Source organism: Oncorhynchus tshawytscha, unplaced genomic scaffold (assembly GCF_018296145.1).
Source record: "Oncorhynchus tshawytscha isolate Ot180627B unplaced genomic scaffold, Otsh_v2.0 Un_contig_910_pilon_pilon, whole genome shotgun sequence".
NCBI lineage: Eukaryota > Metazoa > Chordata > Actinopteri > Salmoniformes > Salmonidae > Oncorhynchus > Oncorhynchus tshawytscha.
The window spans coordinates 35,807-52,417 of NW_024609632.1; the positions used below are offsets into that span (position 1 = coordinate 35,807).

A 16,611-nucleotide genomic window follows, 5' to 3' on the forward strand; every position below is an offset into this window, starting at 1 on the left:
TCGTTGAAATTGTTACATGTTTCTACTTTTGTTCAGTATATAGTACCAGACAAAAGTTTGGACACACCTACTCATTCCAAGGTTTTTCTTTATTTTTTACTATTTTCTACATTATTAGTCTACAATGAAGACATCAAAACTATGAAATAACACATGTAGTAACCAAATATATTTTATATTTGAGATTCTTCAAAGTAGCCTCCCTTTGCCTTGATGACAGCTTTGCACACTCTTGGCATTCTCTCAACCATCTTCATGAGGTAAAATCAAATGTTAAACATGTTTAGCAGGTGTTATTGCGGCTTAATGCTTGTTTCTCTAGCTCCAACAGATGAGTAATAACTAACAAGTAATATCTAACAATTTCACAACAATACACACACATCTAAATTTTAAAGGAATGGAATTAATAATATATACATATTTTGACGAGCGATGTCAGAGTGGCATAGACTAAGATACAGTAGAATAGTATAGAATACAGTATATACATATGAGATGAGTAATGCATAGACTAAGATACAGTAGAATAGTATAGAATACAGTATATACATATGAGATGGGTAATGCATAGACTAAGATACAGTAGAATAGTATAGAATACAGTATATACATATGAGATGAGTAATGCATAGACTAAGATACAGTAGAATAGTATAGAATACAGTATATACATATGAGATGGGTAATGCATAGACTAAGATACAGTAGAATAGTATAGAATACAGTATGTACATATGAGATGAGTAATGCATAGACTAAGATACAGTAGAATAGTATAGAATACAGTATATACATATGAGATGGGTAATGCATAGACTAAGATACAGTAGAATAGTATAGAATACAGTATATACATATGAGATGAGTAATACATAGACTAAGATACAGTAGAATAGTATAGAATACAGTATATACATATGAGATGAGTAATACATAGACTAAGATACAGTAGAATAGTATAGAATACAGTATGTACATATGAGATGAGTAATACATAGACTAAGATACAGTAGAATAGTATAGAATACAGTATATACATATGAGATGAGTAATACATAGACTAAGATACAGTAGAATAGTATAGAATACAGTATATACATATGAGATGAGTAATACATAGACTAAGATACAGTAGAATAGTATAGAATACAGTATATACATATGAGATGAGTAGACTAAGATACAGTAGAATAGTATAGAATACAGTATATACATATGAGAGTAATACAGACTAAGATACAGTAGAATAGTATAGAATACAGTATATACATATGAGATGAGTAACACAGACTAAGTAAGTATAGAATACAGTATATACATATGAGATAGTAATATAGATACAGTAGAATAGTATAGAATACAGTATGTACATATGAGATGGGTAATGCATAGACTAAGATACAGTAGAATAGTATAGAATACAGTATATACATATGAGATGAGTAATAAGATACAGTAGAATAGTATAGAATACAGACATATGAGATAAGATACATAGACTAAGAATAGAATATAGAATACAGTATATACATATGAGATGAGTAATGCATAGACTAAGATACAGTAGAATAGTATAGAATACAGTATATACATATGAGATGAGTAATGCATAGACTAAGATACAGTAGAATAGTATAGAATACATATGAGATGAGTAATACATAGATATGAGATGTATAGAATACAGTAATACATAGACTAAGATACAGTAGAATAGTATAGAATACAGTATATACATATGAGATGGGTAATGCATAGACTAAGATACAGTAGAATAGTATAGAATACAGTATGTACATATGAGATGAGTAATACATAGACTAAGATACAGTAGAATAGTATAGAATACAGTATGTACATATGAGATGAGTAATACATAGACTAAGATACAGTAGAATAGTATAGAATACAGTATATACGTATGAGATGGGTAATGCATAGACTAAGATACAATAGATAGTATAGAATACAGTATATACATATGAGATGAGTAATACATAGACTAAGATACAGTAGAATAGTATAGAATACAGTATATACATATGAGATGGGTAATGCATAGACTAAGATACAGTAGAATAGTATAGAATACAGTATGTACATATGAGATGAGTAATACATAGACTAAGATACAGTAGAATAGTATAGAATACAGTATATACATATAGACTAAGATACAGTAGAATAGTATAGAATACAGTATGTACATATGAGATGAGTAATACATAGACTAAGATACAGTAGAATAGTATAGAATACAGTATATACATATGAGATGAGTAATGCATAGACTAAGATACAGTAGAATAGTATAGAATACAGTATGTACATATGAGATGGGTAATGCATAGACTAAGATACAGTATAATAGTATAGAATACAGTATATACATATGAGATGGGTAATGCATAGACTAAGATACAGTAGAATAGTATAGAATACAGTATATACATATGAGATGAGTAATGCATAGACTAAGATACAGTAGAATAGTATAGAATACAGTATGTACATATGAGATGAGATAGACTAAGATACAGTAGAATAGTATAGAAAACAGTATATACATATGAGATGAGTAATGCATAGACTAAGATACAGTAGAATAGTATAGAAAACAGTATATACATATGAGATGAGTAATGCATAGACTAAGATACAGTAGAATAGTATGGAATACAGTATATACATATGAGATGGGTAATGCATAGACTAAGATACAATATAATAGTATAGAATACAGTATGTACATATGAGATGAGTAATACATAGACTAAGATACAGTAGAATAGTATAGAATACAGTATGTACATATGAGATGGTAACACATAGACTAAGATACAGTAGAATAGTATAGAATACAGTATGTACATATGAGATGAGTAATGCATAGACTAAGATACAGTAGAATAGTATAGAATACAGTATATACATATGAGATGGGTAATGCATAGACTAAGATACAGTAGAATAGTATAGAATACAGTATGTACATATGAGATGAGTAATGCATAGACTAAGATACAGTAGAATAGTATAGAATACAGTATATACATATGAGATGAGTAATGCATAGACTAAGATACAGTAGAATAGTATAGAATACAGTATATACATATGAGATGGGTAATGCATAGACTAAGATACAGTAGAATAGTATAGAATACAGTATGTACATATGAGATGAGTAATGCCAGATATGTAAACATTATTACAGTGACTAGTGTTCCATTCCTTAAAGTGGCCAGTGATTCCTAGTCTATGATAGATATTAATAGTCTATGTATTTATGCCTATAGGGCAGCAGCCTCTAATGTTAGTGATGGCTGTTTAACAGTCTGATGGCCTTGAGATAGAAGCTGTTTAACAGTCTGATGGCCTTGAGATAGAAGCTGTTTTTCAGTCTCTCGGTCCCAGCTTTGATGCACCTGTACTGACCTCGCCTTCTGGATGATAGCGGGGTGAACAGGCAGTGGCTCGGGTGGTTGTTGTCCTTGATGATCTTTATGGCCTTCCTGTGACGTCGGGTGGTGTAGGTGTCCTGGAGGGCAGGTAGTTTGCCTTCGGTGATGCGTTGGGCAGACCTCACTACCCTCTGGAGAGCCCAGCGGTTGTGGGAGGTGCAGTTTCCGTACCAGCCCGACAGGATGCTCTCAATTGTGCATCTGTAAAGGTTTGTGAGGGTTTAAGGTGCTGTTGTGCCTTCTTCACCACACTGTCTGTGTGGGTGGACCATTTCAGATTGTCAGTGATGTGTAGGCTGAGGAATTTAAAGCTTTCCACCTTCTCCACTGAGGTCCCATCGATGTGGATGGGGGCGTGCTCCCTCTGCTGTTTCCTGAAGTCCACAATCAGCTGTTTTGTTGACGTTGGGTGTGAGATTAATTTCCTGGCACCACACTCCCAGGGCCCTCACCTTCTCCCTGTAGGCTGCCTCATCATTGTTGGTAATCAGGCCCACTACTGTTGTGTCGTCTGCAAACTTGATGATTGAGTTCATGGGTGAACAGGGAGTACAGGAGGGGGCTGAGCACGCATCCTTATGGGGCCCCAGTGATGAGGATCAGCGAAGTGGAGGTGTTGTTCCCTACCTTCACCACCTGGGGGCGGCCCGTCAGGAAGTCCAGGACCCAGTTGCACAGGGCGGGGTTCAGACCCAGGCTTAATGATGAGCTTGAAGGGTACTATGGTGTTGAATGCTGAGCTACAGTCAATGAACAGTATTCTTACATAGGTATTCCTCTTGTCCAGATGGGATAGGGCAGTGTACAGTGTGATGGTGATTGCATCATCTGTGGATCTATTGGTGCGGTAAGCAAATTGAAATGGGTCTAGGGTGTCAGGTTGAGGTGATACGATCCTTGATTAGTCTCTCAAAGCTCTTCATGACGACAGAAGTGAGTGCTACAGGACGATAGTTACCTTTGATTTCTTGGGTATGGGAACAATGGTGGACATCTTGAAGCATGTGGGGACAGCAGACTGAGATAGGGAGAGATTGAACATGTTGAATATGTTCAGCCAGTTGGTCTGCACATGCTCTGAGGATGAGCCGACAGCTTTGCAAGGGTTAAGACGCTTAAATGTCTTACTCATGTCAGCCACGGAGAAGGAGATCTCCACAGTCCTTGGTAGCGGGCCGCGTTGGTGGCACTGTGTTATCCTCATAGCGGGCGAAGAAGGTGTTTAGCTTGTCCGGAAGCAAGACGCCGGTATCCGCGACGTGGCTGGTTTTCCCTTTGTAGTCCGTGATTGTCTGTAAACCCTGTCACATACGTCTCGTGTCTGAGCCGTTGAATTGTGACTCCACTTTGTCTCTATACTGACGTTTTGCCTGTTTGATTGCCTTACAGAGGGAATAACTACACTATGCCATGTTTCCTTGAAAAAGAGTATGCTACAATCCCCAATGTCTCTCTGGAAGGGAATCCTCACCATGAGCTCGTCAACTTTACTATCCAGAGACTGAACATTTGCAAGTAATATACTCAGAAGTGGTGGGTGGTGTGCGTGCCTCCTGAGTCAGACTAGAAGCCCACTCTGAGTACCACTCTTCCACAAATAATATACTCAGAAGTGGTGGGTGGTGTGCGTGCCTCCTGAGTCAGACTAGAAGCCCACTCTGAGTACCTCCCTTCCACAAGTAATATACTCAGAAGAGGTGGGTGGTGTGCACGCCTTCAATTAACAGGTGTGCCTTGTTAAAAGTTAATTTGTGTTAATTTCTTTCCTTTTTAAAGCATTTGAGCCAATCAGTTGTGTTGTGACAAGGTAGAGTTGGTTTAGAGAAGATGTGATGAAACTGTCACATGAGGACCGCCACAGGAAAGAAAGACCCAGTTATCCCTGCTGCAGAGGATGAGTTAACAGCACCTCAGATTGCAGCCCAAATAAATGCTTCATAGAGTTCCACAACAGGCACATCTCAACATCAACTGTTTAGAGGAGACTGTTTAGAGGAGACTGTTTAGAGGAGACTGTTCAGAGGAGACTGTTCAGAGGAGACTGTTCAGAGGAGACTGTTTAGAGGAGACTGTTCAGAGGAGACTGTTCAGAGGAGACTGCGTGAATCAGGTGTTCATGGTCGAATTGCTGCAAGGAAACCACTACTAAAGGACACCAATAAGAAGAAGAGACTTGCTTGGGCCAAGAAAAACGAGCAATGGACATTAGACCGGTGGATATCTGTCCTTTGGTCCAATGAGTCCAAATGTGAGATTTTTGGAGAGAGCTGCATCAGATGACCGGGCCTCCACAAATCAACCGGCCTCAACCCAATTTAATTTTTACATTTTTAATGTATCCGTTATTTTACCAGGTAAGTTGACTGAGAACACGTTCTCATTTGCAGCAACGACCTGGGGAATAGTTACAGGGGAGAGGAGGGGGATGAATGAGCCAATTGTAAACTGGGGATTATTAGTGACCGTGATGGTTTGATGGCCAGATTGAGAATTTAGCCAGGACACCGGGGTTAACACCCCTACTCTTACGATAAGTGCCATGGGATCTTTAATGACCGAGAGAGTCAGGACACCCGTTTAACGGTGTCCTGACAATTGAGATGGTTTTGGATGAGTTGGATGGCAGAGTGAAGGAAAAGCAGCCAACAAGTGCCCAGCATATGTGGGAACTCCTCCTAAAATCGTCTGAGACTCCAGTCACCCAAGTTATAGACTGTTTTCTTTGCTACCCCACGGCAAGCGGTACTGGAGCGCCAAGTCTAGGACCAAAAGGCTCCTCAACAGCTTCTACCCCAAAGCCATTAGACTGCTGAACAATTCATACAAATACCCACCAGACAATTTACATTTAACTGAACTGTTGGTTAAGGGCTTGTAAGTAAGCATTTCACGGTAAAGTCTACACTTGTTGTATTCGGCGCATGTGGCAAATAAAGTTTGGTTTGAAGACTGTTGGAAAATAATTCCAGGTGAAGCTGGTTGAGAGAATGCCAAGAGTCTGCAAAGCTGTATTTGTATTAGTCGGGGACAGCCCTATTGGGAACAGATACCAGCGAAAGATCTATTTATTTGTTCAAACTAAACTACAGCACTTACTTTGATGTGTCAAATCTGATCCTTTCTTCTCTTCTCCTCCTCTCACAGTTCCAGTCAGCTCCGTTGTTTTCCTGCAGTCCACCAGCAGCACAGACAACCTCTTCATACCCAGCAGTAAGGTGCTACCGGGAGAGGCACGACATGGGGACTCCGGGAGGGAGGAAGGGCTAGCTTTGTCCTGGTAACGATAAAGAGGGGACACAGACACATATCATGATGGATGCTGATGTCACTGTAGACATATAGTGCTTTACAGAAACCCAGCCCAGACCCTGATAGACCAAGCTGTACCATCTGGTGTTCTGATCTGGAGAGACTCCTCTCTGCCTCGTCATCATCAGGATGTTGTTGAGGCTCCCCAGAGGATCCAGGATAGTCATGTCTCTCATGTCTCTCTCCTGAACGAGAACATCAAACAGATGGTGAACTTATGATCTTGTATTGCAATCAATGAAATTGGTGCCTTTTGTGTCCCTTTGATATTTTAAGTAGAAATGATGCACCAACATTGAATTTTAAAAATTAAAAAAAATGTAAAAGCCTGTTATATTAGATGAGGTGAACTTTAATGTAGACCACATGGAGAATGAGAATTCAATACATCGAAGTCCCAAAAACATATGGACCAATGGCAGATTATCCCTTAAACAATTCCCACAGTACTGAACGACATATTCAAGAGGAGATCTTCAGTAGAATGGCCCTTTAAAACCACACATTAGTTCAAGAACTGGGTAGTTTGTGGCCCTGTTTTTAAGACAGTACTCACTGGTGGAAATCGGAACTTCAGTCTCCTCCTGTTTTATTGAGATATCCTCCTCTTCCTCTTTTACTCCAAAAGGTTCTTCCTCTTCTTTCACTACATTCTCTTCTTTCAATGTTACGGCATCTTCCTCCTTTTTGATTCTGAAAGCTTCTACCTCCTCCTCTTCCACTCTGACAACCTCTTTCCCATCTTCCTCTTTAACTGTAATATCTTCTTCTTTCAATGTGATAGCGTCCTCTTCCTCCCTTTTCATCCTGAAAGCTTCTTCCTCTCCTTTCATCAGAGCTTCTTTCTCCGTCGAGCTTAGTGAGTTTATGCTCCGGGAGATTAGCCTCGTGCCGTATCAATGTAACACATTTGCTCATTTAAGCGTTTAGATTAACTAGTAGATACGTAAACATAATTATGTTCTAAACACCAAGAGTAATATACACACAACAATGTTTTACGTTCGCTAGCAAACCACCGCGGTGGGTGAATCAGAAGCCCTTTGTCGCTGTTGAAGACGCTTCCAGTTCCGTCCACTAGATTATACGTCACGCAAGAAGCATCACGTGAAAGACTCACATGGCCTCCTGCTGACTGGAGTGGGTAACGCAGATTGGAAAAGTATTAATTACAATGTTTATTCTGGCAAGCAATACCATAAGTAGTAATTTATTAAAAACAACCAGATGTTGTTTTCTCTTACTTCTTACAGCCAATACTTTACTCCAGGGCTGACCTGCTCATTAGGTAGGATTAGGTGACAGGTTGAAGAGGGTGTCATATTCAAGCTAAATTGACCAAGGCTCATCACTAACAACACATAATAACACCTCACATAATGCTGCCCAAAAACAATGAAAACTTCTCACCCAGTGGCATGTGGGATATTTATGTGAGTGTTGGTGTTTCCACATGAAGCAGTGCCCACTTTGCAAAAGGCAACATGGACAGATAGGACTCTACCTGTGTAGAGAAAGATGCCCCTTTACCCTTCCTGTCTCTAAAGTGTGATTTTGGGTGGTGGTATAATTTATAGTTTGGATTCATTTTTGTTATAGTTATTCTATATTCACTGTCTGCAAGCCATTTTTGAATTCGCGATTTGTATTTTCCTTCAAGTTTCTGAAGAGGAAACAGCCAGGAAATGCCCCTGTCTGAGTGCATTTGTCTACCACTATGTGTAGCTGTTAGCGATGATGCTAATGATCCACTATGTGTAGCTGTTAGCGATGATGCTAATGATCCACTATGTGTAGCTGTTAGCGATGATGCTTATGATCCACTATGTGTAGCTGTTATTATTTATTTATTTTTTAACCTTTATTTTAACTAGGCAAGTCAGTTAAGAACAAATTCTTATTTACATTGACGCCCTACCCGGCCAAACCCTAACCTGGACGATGCTGGGCCAATTGGGTGCCGCCCTATGGGACTCCCAATCACGGCCGGTATTGAAACAGCCCAGCATCAAACCAGGGTCTGTAGTGACGCTTCTAGCACTGAGATGCAGTGCCTTAGACCACTGCGCCACTCGGGAGCCCTATTAGCGATGATGCTAATGACAACCATCTTCTGGTTTTTATTTTTATTTCACCTTTATTTAACCAGGTAGGCTAGTTGAGAACAAGTTCTCATTTACAACTGCGACCTGGCCAAGATAAAGCATAGCAGTTCGACACAAACAACTACACAGAGTTACATGTGGAATAAACAAAACATACAGTCAATAATACAGTAGAAAAAAAGAAAACAAAGTCTTTATACAGTGAGTGCAAATGAGGTAAGTTAAGGAAATAAATAAATAATAAAGTTCGGCACAGAGTTACACATGGAATAAACAAACATACAGTCAATAATACAGTAGAAAAAGAAAATCTATATACAGTGAGAGCAAATGAGGTAGGATAAGGGAGGTAAAGGCAATAAATAGGCCATAGTGGCGAAGTAATTATAATATAGCGATTAAACACTGGAATGGTAGATGTGCAGAAGATTAATGTGCAAGTAGAGATACTGGGGTGCAAAGGAGCAAGATAAATAAATAAATACTAGCATGGGGATGAGGTAGTTGGATGGGCTGTTTACAGGTGGGCTATGTACAGGTGCAGTGATCTGTAAGCTGCTCTGACAGCTGGTGCATAAAGCTAGTGAGGGAGATGTGAGTCTCCAGCTTCAGAGATTTTTGCAATTCGTTCCAGTCATGGGCAGCAGAGAACTGGAAGGAAAGACGACCAAAGGAGGAATTAGCTTTGGGGGTGACCAGTGAAATATACCTGCTGGAGCGCGTGCTACGAGTGGGTGCTGCTATGGTGACCAGTGAGCTGAGATTTTTTATTTTATTTTTTTATTTCACCTTTATTTAACCAGGTAGGCAAGTTGAGAAGAAGTTCTCATTTACAATTGCGACCTGGCCAAGATAAAGCAAAGCAGTTCGACAGATACAACGACACAGAGTTACACATGGAGTAAAACAAACATACAGTCAATAATACAGTATAAACAAGTCTATATACGATGTGAGCAAATGAGGTGAGAAGGGAGGTAAAGGCAAAAAAGGCCATGGTGGCAAAGTAAATACAATATAGCAAGTAAAACACTGGAATGGTAGATTTGCAATGGAAGAATGTGCAAAGTAGGAATAAAAATAATGGGGTGCAAAGGAGCAAAATAAATTAATTAATTAAATACAGTAGGGAAAGAGGTCGTTGTTTGGGCTAAATTATAGGTGGGCTATGTACAGGTGCAGTAATCTGTGAGCTGCTCTGACAGTTGGTGCTTAAAGCTAGTGAGGGAGATAAGTGTTTCCAGTTTCAGAGATTTTTGTAGTTCGTTCCAGTCATTGGCAGCAGAGAACTGGAAGGGAGGCGGCCAAAGAAAGAATTGGTTTTGGGGGTGACTAGAGAGATATACCTGCTGGAGCGTGTGCTACAGGTGGGAGATGCTATGGTGACCAGCGAGCTGAGATAAGGGGGGACTTTACCTAGACTGCATTCAGTTTGTTGAGTAGAGTGTTGGAGGCTATTTTATAGATGACATCACCAAAGTCAAGGATCGGTAGGATGGTCAGTTTTACAAGGGTATGTTTGACAGCATGAGTGAAGGATGCTTTGTTGCGATATAGGAAGCCGATTCTAGATTTAATTTTGGTTTGGAGATGCTTAATGTGAGTCTGGAAGTAGAGTTTACAGTCTAACCAGACACCCAGGTATTTGTAGTTGTCCACGTATTCTAAGTCAGAGCCGTCTAGAGTAGTGATGCTGGACAGGTGAGCAGGTGCGGGCAGTGATCGATTGAATAGCATGCATTTAGTTTTACTTGCGTTTAAGAGCAGTTGGAGGCCACGGAAGGAGAGTTGTATGGCATTGAAGCTCGTCTGGAGGTTAGTTAACACAGTGTCCAAGGAGGGGCCAGAAGTGTACAGAATGGTGTCGTCTGCGTAGAGGTGGATCAGAGAATCACCAGCAGCAAGAGCAACATCATTGATGTATACAGAAAAGAGAGTCGGCCCGAGAATTGAACCCTGTGGCACACCCATAGAGACTGTCAGAGGTCCGGACAACAGTTCCTCCGATTTGACACACTGAACTCTATCAGAGAATTAGTTGGTAAACCAGGCGAGGCAATCATTTGAGAAATTGTCTGCCAATAAGAATGTTGTGATTGACAGAGTTGAAAGCCTTGGCCAGGTCGATGAATACGGCTGCACAGTAATGTCTCTTATCGATGGCGGTTATGATGTCGTTTAGAACCTTGAGCGTGGCTGAGGTGCACCCATGACCAGCTCTGAAACCAGATTGCATAGCGGAGAAGTTATGGTGGGATTCGAAATGGTCAGTAATCTGTTTGTTAACTTGGCTTTCGAAGACCTTAGAAAGACAGGGTAGTATAGATATAGGTCTGTAGCAGTTTGGGTCTAGAGTGTCACCCCATTTGAAGAGGGGGATGACCGCGGCAGCTTTCAATCTTTGGGAATCTCAGACGATACGAAAGAGAGGCTGAACAGGCTAGTAATAGGGGTTTCAACAATTTCGGCAGATCATTTTAGAAAGAGAGCTCTTGCAGCTCTTTCAGAACATCAGCTATCTGGATTTGGGTGAAGGAGAAATGGTGGGGGCTTTGGCGGGTTGTTGTGGAGGGTGCCGGGCAGTTGACTGGGGTAGGGGTAGCCAAGTGGAAAGCATGGCCAGCCGTAGAGAAATGCTAATTGAAATTCTCAATTATAGTGGATTTGGATTTATCAGTGGTGACAGTGTTTCCTAGCCTCAGAGCAGTGGGCAGCTGGGAGGAGTTGCTCTTAATTCTCCATGGACATTACAGTGTCCCAGAACTAGGTGACCAAATACTTATTTTCCACCATAATTTGCAAATAAATTCATTAAAAATCCTACAATGTGATTTTCTGGACTTTTTTTCTCATTTTATCTGTCATAGTTGAAGTGTACCTATGATGAAAATTACAGGCCTCTCTCATCTTTTTATGTACCTAGAGAACTTGCACAATTGGTGGCTGACTAAATACTTTTTGCCCCACTGTATGTTGCCCATGCCCAGGGCGCTCTCCAGGGGACTGTTGGATGTCTTCTTGCAATTGCCAATCAAAAAGGGGTCTTGGCTGTACCTGGCTGTACCTAGCTGTACCTGGCTGTACCTAGCTGTACCTGCTGTACCTGGCTGTACCTATCTGTACCTAGCTGTACCTGGCTGTACCTAGCTGTACCTAGCTGTACCTGGCTGTACCTGCTGCTGTACCTAGCTGTACCTGGCTGTACCTGGCTGTACCTAGCTGTACCTGGCTGTACCTAGCTGTACCTGGCTGTACCTGGCTGTACCTAGCTGTACCTGGCTGTACCTGGCTGTACCTAGCTGTACCTAGCTGTACCTGGCTGTACCTAGCTGTACCTAGCTGTAACTGGCTGTACCTAGCTGTACCTGTCTGTACCTAGCTGTACCTGTCTTTACCTAGCTGTACCTAGCTGTAACTGGCTGTACCTAGCTGTAACTGGCTGTACCTAGCTGTACCTGGCTGTACCTGGCTGTACCTGTCTGTACCTAGCTGTACCTGGCTGTACCTAGCTGTAACTGGCTGTACCTAGCTGTACCTGGCTGTACCTGTCTGTACCTGGCTGTACCTGTCTGTACCTAGCTGTACCTGTGCCAACTGACATGCAAGAGTTTGCGATACAGCCTGGATTCGAACCAGGGTTGTCTGTATTGACGCCTCTAGGGCTGAGATGCAGTGGCTTACCACCGCTGTGCCACTCGAGAGCCCATACTGTTCTTGTATGCATTTCTTCTTCTTTCTCGTGGTAGCCCATAGGTACAATAAAATATAAAATATGAAATTCGAATATGAAAACTACCTGTAACCCTGTTAAAAAAAATGGGAATCCAATGGGAATTTTCCTTGAGGGTTCTCCGTCTGTGTATATGAAGGTATTATTTGCAAGACGTAAGAGAAAACATATCTTGTGTTTGAAAAATGAATTTTTTTTTACTAATGTAAACAATGTTGTAAATATTGTTTCCAAACTGCGTTACCCACTCCAGTCAGCAGATGGCGATGAGCGTCTTTCAGGTGATGATTCTCCGTGACGTATAATGGACTGGACGGACGCTTCTTCAGGAACAACAACACGGATACTCTTTCAGACAGTTTTTTTTTTTGCTTGCTAGCTAACTTAAAACCGAAGCATTTGATGCGCTTTACACCATGTTTTATTTACATTCGCGAATCGCAGTGTTTCAAACACAATTCTGTTTACGTATATCTACTGTAAACTTTAACCAAATTTGCAAACTTGTTAAGATTGATACTGAGCCTAGCACTAGGCTAGTCGCTAATGCTAACTAACATCCCTGACATGAGCTCACTAAACTTCTCCAACCCTTGGTAAAGAAGAGGAGATCTACTGGACAGAGAAAGAAGCTCTGGGGCTGAACATTGTCGTGAAAAGAAGAAGAAGAAGAAGAAGGGGGTGTTACAGTGAAAGAAGAGAAATCTCCGTTTGGAGTGGAAGAGGGGATAGAGGCTGTCCCAGTGGAAGAGGAGGAGGTAGAAGCTATCAGAATGAAAGAGAAGGAGGATATTACAGTGAAAGGAGAGGAAGAAGCTTTCAGAATGAAAAAAGGAGGAAGATGAGGCTGTTATAGGGAAAGAAGAGGAAGAGATCTGCATTCTGCACCATATGGTTTAACAGTGATCTCAGTGATCTCCATTCTGCACCATATGGTTTAACGGTGATCTCCATGCTGCACCATATGGTTTAATGGTGATCTCCATTCTGCACCATATGGTTTAATGGTGATCTCCATTCTGCACCATATGGTTTAACAGTGATCTCCATTCTGCACCATATGGTTTAAAGGTGATCTCCATTCTGCACCATATGGTTTGCATCATATGGTTTAATGGTGATCTCCATTCTGCACCATATGGTTTAATGGTGATCTCCATGCTGCACCATATGGTTTAATGGTGATCTCCATGCTGCACCATATGGTTTAATGGTGATCTCCATTCTGCACCATATGGTTTAATGGTGATCTCCATTCTGCACCATATGGTTTAATGGTGATCTCCATTCTGCACATATGGTTTAACGGTGATCTCCATTCAGTCACTCTGTTAGATGTGACCAGACTATTAAAGTCACTCTGTTAGATGTGACCAGACTAGTAAAGTCAATCTGTTAGATGTGACCAGACTAGTAAAGTCACTCTGTTAGATGTGACCAGACTATTAAAGTCACTCTGTTAGAACATCTTGGCCATGTGACCAGACTGTAAAGCCTGGTTCACTCTGTTTCTTATAGATGTGACCAGACTATTAAAGTCACTCTGTTTTAGATGTGACCAGACTAGTAAAGCCATTCTGTTAGATGTGACCAGACTATTAAAGCCACTCTGTTAGATGTGACCAGACTATTAAAGTCACTCTGTTAGATGTGACCAGACTATTAAAGTCACTCTGTTAGATGTGACCAGACTAGTAAAGCCACTCTGTTATAGATGTGACCAGACTAGTAAAGTCACTCTGTTAGATGTGACCAGACTAGTAAAGTCACTCTGTTAGATGTGACCAGACAGACTGTTAGATGTGACCAGACTAGTAAAGTCACTCTGTTAGATGTGACCAGACTAGTAAAGTCACTCTGTTAGATGTGACCAGACTAGTAAAGTCACTCTGTTAGATGTGACCAGAATAGTAAAGTCACTCTGTTAGATGTGACCAGACTATTAAAGTCACTCTGTTAGATGTGACCAGACTAGTAATTCTCGCTTCTCTCTCTCTCTCTCTCTCTCTCTCTCTCGGAGGACCTGAGCCCTAGGACCATGCCCCAGGACTACCTGACATGATGACTCCTTGCTGTCCCCAGTCCACCTGACCGTGCTGCTGCTCCAGTTTCAACTGTTCTGCCTTATTATTATACGACCATGCTGGTCATTTTTTTGAACATCTTGGCCATGTTCTGTTATAATCTCCACCCGGCAAAGCCAGAAGAGGACTGGCCACCCCACATAGCCTGGTTCCTCTCTAGGTTTCTTCCTAGGTTTTGGCCTTTCTAGGGAGTTTTTCCTAGCCACCGTGCTTCTACACCTGCATTGCTTGCTGTTTGGGGTTTTAGGCTGGGTTTCTGTACAGCACTTTGAGATATCAGCTGATGTACGAAGGGCTATATAAATAAATTTGATTTGATTTTTGATTTTGACTAGTAAAGCCACTCTGTTAGATGTGACCAGACTACTAAAGTCACTCTGTTAGATGTGACCAGACTATTAAAGTCACTCTGTTAGATGTGACCAGACTATTTTAAGCCACTCTGTTAGATGTGACCAGACTAGTAAAGTCACTCTGTTCGATGTGACCAGACTAGTAAAGACACTCTGTTAGATGTGACCAGACTATTAAAGTCACTCTGTTAGATGTGACCAGACTAAATCACTCTTTAGAGCCACTAAAGTCACTCTGTTAGATGTGACCAGACTATTAAAGTCACTCTGTTAGATGTGACCAGACTATTTAAAGTCACTCTGTTAGATGTGACCAGACTATTAAAGCCACTCTGTTAGATGTGACCAGACTATTAAAGCCACTCTGTTAGATGTGACCAGACTAGTAAAGTCACTCTGTTAGATGTGACCAGACTATTAAAGCCACTCTGTTAGATGTGACCAGACTACTAGCGTCCCACCTCGACAACAGCCAGTGAATTGCAGGGCGCCAAATTCAAAACAACAGAAATCCCATAATTAAAATTCCTCAAACATACAAGTATTATACACCATTTTAAAGATCAACTTCTTGTAAATCCAGCTGAGTGTCCGATTTCAAATAGGCTTTACCGCGAAAGCACACCAACCGATTATGTTAGGTCAGCGCCTAGTCACAGATAACCATACAGCCATTTTCCAGCCATGGAGAGGGCTCATAAAAGTCAGAAATAGCGATTAAATTAATCACTAACCTTTGGTGATCTTCATCAGATGGCACTCACAGGACTTCATGTTACACAATAAATGCGTGTTTTGTTCGATAAAGTTCATCTTTATGTCCAAAAACCTCATTTGAAATTGTTGTCATGTTCAGAAATGCATTGTCTCAAACAAACATCCGGTGAAAGTGCAGAGAGCCACATCAATTAACAGAAATTACTCATCATAAACATGGATAAAAGATACAAGTGTTAAACATACGAATACAGATAAACTTCTCCTTAATATAATGTGTTAATATAATGCTGTGTCAGATTTGAAAAATGCTTTACGGCAAAAGCACACTTTGCGATTATGTTAGGTCAGCTCCTAGCCACAGAGAACCATACAGCCATTTTCCAACCAAGGAGAGTGTCACAAAAGTCAGAAATAGCGATTAAAATGAATCACTTACCTTTGATGATCTTCATCTGGTGGCACTCCCAGGTCTCCATGTTAGACAATAAATGTTCATCTTTATGTCCAAATACCTCCAATAATATTTCAACCGGACAAAAGCTTTGTCAATAGGAAAGGAGCGTTCACGATCAGGCGCACGGCTGATGAATGGACATTTCCACAGAGCACTTTCAATCAGAGGACAATCTCCCTCATTTTTCAGAGTAAAAGCCTGAAACAATGCCTAAAGACTGGTCACATGTAGAAGAACCCATAGAGCTTGTGTACTGGGTCCTAAGTCTTTGTATGGTGGATAGGCTTCCAATGGAAAAACAGCCTTTCAAAATAATAGTACTTCCTGGTTGGATTCTCCTCAGGTTTTCGCCTGCCATATCAGTTCTGTTATACTCAGAGACATGATTT

At 40.8% G+C, this 16,611-nt stretch overlaps 2 pseudogenes; both read right to left on the reverse strand.

Annotated features, from left to right (window-relative positions):
- Window positions 1–16,611, reverse strand: part of LOC121845338 — a 102,767-nt pseudogene that overhangs the window by 27,678 nt on the left and 58,478 nt on the right.
- The window catches only part of LOC112229424, a 43,154-nt pseudogene that overhangs the window by 2,982 nt on the left and 23,561 nt on the right, over window positions 1–16,611 (reverse strand).